We start from the raw sequence: 6,192 nt of genomic DNA on the forward strand, positions 1-6,192 counted from the left end.
TGGGGGGCGGGGGGTGGGGTAGGAGAGTGGTGAGCTGCAACCACCTGCAGATGCCACCAGCAGTGTCAGCAGCAAGGGGGGAGCTGATGAGCAGCGACTGCTGGTGGCGCTTCTCTCGGGGTGCACCGCCAATCTCAGGGAGTGCACATGCACATGTGTGCACCGCCTACGTGCCACTAATGCTTCAGGTACTTGAAGACTGCTCCCTCCTCAGTCTTCTCCTCTTGAGACTAAAGAAGCCCAGTTCCCTCAGCTTTTCATAAGTCATGTGCCACAGCCTACTAACCATTTTCATTGCCCTCTGTGTTTGACTTTCTCCAATTTGTCCACACTTTTTCTATAGTGGGGGGTCCAAAACTGGACACAGTACTCCAGATGTAGTCTCAGCAGTGCTGGATAGGGAGGTAATAATCACTTCCATTGATCTGCTGGCAACACTCCTACTAATGAAACCCAATATAATATCTCTAACATCACCCTAAGAAATCCTTATTTTATTGCTAATAGATGTTAATTGATGTTTGTCAAACAAAATTCTTTAAAAGTCTATCCTTTGTTCTCTGACTGCAAAAGATTCAAAATTTTAAAAAAAATGGCAGCAGAGCATTGGTTTAGGAGTAATGAAGGGGGGGGGGGAAATCAATGTATTTGGAAGTTCATGCAGTATTACATCTACTGGATCTCCTTTTCCCTTCCTCACTAGTTCATACTGGTTCCTCTGGGTTTGGCTCAAGTCCTGTTGCATTTTAAATTGCTCCTGGACCTCTACATGGGGTGAAATATCTGCATCCCAGAGCATATTTCGCTTGTTCTCCTCCTCTTTCTCCTCACTGCGCACCATGAACAATGTGTGCCCCTGGCGGCTGGAGGGACCCGGTGGTGGCAGGAGCATGGCAGCGGTAAGCGGGAGCTCCCGCAGATGCCACCAGCACTGTTGTGGGGGGGAGGGTGGGGTGGTGCCTTTTTGGTGTCTGCAACGCCTTTTTGTAGGGGGTGCACAGCCACGATCAGGGGGTGCACGTGCACCCGTGTGCACCCTCTACACATCACCCCCACTGCACTGCCAAAGTTGGCTTCTTTAGTTCACATAAAGAGCATGTCTCTATTACTAGCTGACTATGCCAGGTGACAGTATGCAGAAACATGCCATATTGCTCTGCATATGCTATCTTCCTAACCAGAAGTAGTACAGCCACATTAGGATGGTTTTGTGTGCACACTAATTGGCCCCAGTACAATGCCACACAAATGTCCTCGCACCACTACCAGTTTGTGAAGTAGCACGTGTGGTGCAGCAAGTAGCCCAGTAACTTAGCAGTGTAGATATATTTGAAGTGTCCACAGAAACACCCAGTATAGAGGTGAAGTCCGCATTTAACATGGCAGGCAGCTCTTTGTAGAAGAGGCAAGCTGTAGTTTCTCTTGTCCACCTTAACTTATGGTTGGGTACAGATCCTTTGCTTGACATTGCTGCTTGACACTTTCATAGTCCTGGACTCGCATTTTCATTGAAGGTTTACAAAGATCTGACTTAGACCTTGTAGTTGCAGTCTAGCTGGGCTTTCGCTGCTCTTCCTTCCTACAGGCTGTGGAGAGTCAGGATATCTTTCCTGATCCCGGCAAGGACACAAAATGATGATCTCTCTTTATACTTTCTTCTCACCAAAAAGTAAGCTCACAAGGGTGGCCCAGCCAGGAAAAAGTCATTTCTAAAATGTATTGGTAATTATCTGTTGGGAATGGCCCTCTGGTCACAAAGATCCCTGGGTAGGTTCAGAATTGTGACCTCTTCCAGGGGCAGGGTATTGTGCGATTGTGATTGCAGAACTATATGAACAAATATACCTTAGTAATGCAGTGCCCATACTGACATAGTGCTCATCAAGATATATTGGCTGAGGGCTTGTATTAGCTGGGAAACAGGACAACAGAAACTGTCTTACCTTGGTTATTGGATGTGTACATAGGTACATGTACACCTATGGCACCATATGTCAAGTTCTGTACAACACTGATGTTTAACATCACCATATTATTACACATTTTCTTTTATTTCTGACCCTGTCACTCAATAGTTTTATATTCTTTTTGTGCTTAAAATCATCCCTTAATTTGTATCTGATAAGGGCTGGGCAAACTTCTGATGTTATGCACATCATAAAAAATAATAACTGTTTTAAAAAGTCTTGGTCCTGCAACCCATATAGCACTCTGACATATATCCAACAAAGCACTTAAGCATGTGCTTAACATGGAGCACAGAAGTAATGTTATTGATTTTAATGGGATTACTAACACAAATGATGTTATACACGATTGTTTGCAGAATTAAGCCCTAAAGATTTAAGTTTGGATTTCACCAAATAAGTAATGTTTTCCATAATTTTCCATGATTTTGTCAATGTCAGAGATTATGGAATTAGTAGCTTTCTCCCAAGTCATATAATATTTGGATTTCTCTTACAAGTAACGGTCAATTCCACTTCGAAAATAATATTCTGTAGCCTTCTAACTAGTGAATTTTCCATTTCTTAATTTCTCCATTTCCATTCATAAGCTTGAAGGAAAAAAAGCAAAGGTATATTTTTCTTTCGTTTTTTGTTCTCTTGCTGCTATTTTGTTTCTCTGAAAAAGTTACTTTTCTTTCAACCAACACAACTAGATGATTGGTAAAATCAGCTAAACAAACCAGCCATCCTTTTTGCTTCAAGACTTTCTGTAACATTAATTTCAATACATTTATGAAATATTCCCAACCCCCCCACACTCCCATCTTTCATACAACCCCATTGCCTTGCCCACCTCATCATAAGACTCAAACTTCTTGCTGATCAATACAGGGGTGTAGGTTGTAGCTGTGTTGGTCTAAGGACATAGGTAGACAAGGTTCTTTGGGTGATTCTGATATCTTTTATTAGATCAACTTAAGTAGTTGGAAAACAATTTTTAAGCAAGCTTTCGGGTTCAAAAACCCTTTGTCAGGCTGAGGAAATTTCAGCAGTTTTAGGAAGAGCACACACCAACTGCTGAAACTTCCTCAGCCTGATGAAGGGTTTTTGAACCCGAAGCTTGCTTAAAAATTGTTTTCCAACTATTTAAGGTGGTCTAATAAAAGATATCAGCTTCACCCAAAGAACTTTGTCTTGCTGATCAATATACACCCAATGGAATGCAACTGTATCCTAACAAGAATTTCAAAACCTGCCAACTTATCTCCACTGCTCCCACAGTAAAGATCTCCTACAACAAAACCATCAGAATTTACATAGCCTCCATGTTTATCCCAGAATATGGTACAGTTTATTCAGTGCACCAAATGGCCTCATGGAAACTATGTGGGTAAAATGAGACAAAAACTGTACACCAGAATGAGTGAACACAGGGAAAAAACAGAAAAACCAAGACACATGAACATGGGTAGAACATGTTTCACAGAACAACCACTCGCTTTCTGACCTTGCAATCCTTGTGCTCAAGGGAAATTTATAAAACCCCTTCAAAATATTGGTGTGGGAACAAAAATCCAAAACTATACTGGACACCAAAAATCAAGGATTAAATCTGTCAATTAAACACTGACTTTTCATCTCACTGTAATAATATATACCTGCTCTCTCTGCACTTCAGGACCTTTTTCCCCCTTGAATTGATTTGCTCATCCACGTATTGGATTATCTTCCCTACTGCATTTCTCTTTTCTTTCTGCTTATCCTGATAATGTCTCTTCGATCTTCTTATAGCCCTGCTCCATTCTTTTTAGCAGATTTTTTATTTACATGTGGAGTTTTTCTTAGGCTATTATTCTATTTCTTACTTCTTTTTCAGACCTGAAGATTACTTTGTGCTTGAAACCTCATTTAAAATCTCTCCCAAACATGCAATTGATCCTATAAAAAGATACCACCCTCCAAAATTATCTTTGCTTCTTTGATATATGGGACACTTAATGACAAATAGCTTAATTTTGCTACCCTACATTGTTTTTATTGTACATAGATACAGACTTCTTTAAAAACAAGGAATAAACTCTCCTTTGACTGTTGGTGTTTAGATAGAAGCAATGCCAAAAAAAGTGTGGCTAGGTCCTGAACCTTGCAGTCTTTGTTAGCACACTGCTGTTAAGCCTGGCTTGTTTTGTAATATCACAAAGAACAAGTCGCCTTTACTGCTTAGCACAGCTTGACAGAAACAACTATAAAAATTCAAACACCCTGGTGACAGAGGGAGGAGAGCTAGAGAAATCCTACTGAACTACCACCAGGAAGGTCGCTGATGTCTTCCCCAGTCCTGTGTTCTTGCTTTTCCTGGAGAACTAGTCTCCAAAAGATTAAAAAGAGCACATGAGAGCACACATGTTCAGTCCCTTTGGAAATCAGTTCTGGGTTCTTCAGATGCACTAAATCCAGTGTGAACTTTAAAAAAACCAAACAAAACTGCTTGTTGTTTCATCTGTGCACCACATTGTTTCAATTTTCGTGCATCGTGGTTTTTATTTATGATTCATTCCTTCATCTGATTTTGGCTTCCTGCAAGTGTAGCTGCCTCTGCCACATACAGTGCATACTGCACATCCATTTCCTTATATAAAAAGTGGGGGGAGGGGGTGCTATCCAAAAGACACTAGATTAACCTACCTGGGAATCCCTTGAATTTTTATTTACATTTCATAAAAGCAGGATGTTGGCTGCTCTGGTCCCCCTGCTTTACCTGTGGCAGTTTAGTGTGTTAGGTCTGTGTTGTGTCAGATATGGACCATAGTCTCATACAGACTGTCTAGGATGGAGAGGGCTGATTTGGGACTTGCTGACCTCTGGAGGTCCCTTCCAGCCCTGCTTCTCTGCTGTTCCATGAATCTAGCTTCTGCCCTGTGATTAGCTCACGTTTTTCCTTGCCCTAAGAGAAGCTGTGTTTGCAAAACGGCAAGAACAAATGTAGCCTTCTTGACCTAACCTGGCTCTCCTGAACCCCCCTCTGCACCTCATGGACTCTGAGAGCTACTCTCCAGCCATGGACCACTCCACTCCACCAGGCAAGGACCCCTGTGATAAGACTTTACGAACTGAGTAACTTCTTCCACCTACCCCCTCCAGACTATTGCACGGGCTGTGTGCATCTATCTTCTTTCTCTCTCAGCGTCACAACCCCCTCCTCCCCTCTCTCCTCCCCACCCCCTAACATTGTATTTTCTGTAATGCTAGTTGCTTCCCCTCCTCACCCCCAGGTTAGTCCCTTGCTCGGATGCTCTGTATTTCCCTTATGGCTTTGTTCCTTTTTTTTTTTTGGTTCATGACTCTCTAACATTTTCGAATAAAATTCAGTGTTGAACTGCCCCTGAACAGGGCGCCTGCTTTTGCCTCCATTTAAAGGCAAAGAAACAGGCGAGCATCCTGCTGCCAACCGCGAGCTTCTTTTCCCCTGCTCTGAGCACGAGGTTTGGCTCTGTCGGAGCAGACCGGAGGAAGGGTTCCTGCAGCTGAGAGGCTGAGGCAAGCGCCTCTTCCCCTCCTCTCCAGCCCAAGGCGGCTGGGCAGGAGTTTCCCCTTTCCTTCTGGCTCCGGAGTGCTCCAGAAGGCGGGCGGCCACCCCAGGCAAGCTGAGGAGAAAGAGGACTCGGCTCCCAGTACCAGGGCGCGCTTCTCTCTCGCTGTCTCAGGCATCAGATACCAACTTCCAAATGTGGGAGCCGCCGCCTGAGGATCTCGACCGCCCCGTCTGGGCAGCGGCAAAGCCCCGCGCCAAGGCAGGGGGCTGCCCACTCCACTCCTCTCCAGGAGCTTGCTTGGAGGCGCCAGAGTCCAGATCTCAGCCAGCCGCAGGCTTCTCCCCCCAGGCCGTGCCCAGCGGGGCAGGCAGAGGGGCCGGCGGGGCACTTGTCCTCGGAGCCGGGCCCCATAAGCCATGTCCCCCCCGCATTGCGCGCGCGAGGGGCCGGGCGCTCCTGAGGCCGGCGGCCCCGGGCCGAGGGGCTCCACCCCCGGGGCCGGGCTGGGGGGGGCGCACTCACTCCCACGCAGCCCCGCTCGGTAAGTAGCGGGCGGCTGGAAGCCGCGCGCCTCACAGTCGTCGCCATGGGGCTGCCCGGCGTGTACGTGGGCAGGAAGACCGCCGCCCTGCTGGTGCTGCTGCTGGCCGCGCTGCTGCTGCTGCTGGGCGCGCTGGGCGCGCTGTACGGGCTGTGCAGCCGCCGCGGGG

This window comes from Gavialis gangeticus, unplaced genomic scaffold, assembly GCF_001723915.1.
Source record: "Gavialis gangeticus isolate Ggan-Ray unplaced genomic scaffold, GavGan_comp1, whole genome shotgun sequence".
In the NCBI taxonomy this organism is placed as follows: Eukaryota; Metazoa; Chordata; order Crocodylia; family Gavialidae; genus Gavialis; species Gavialis gangeticus.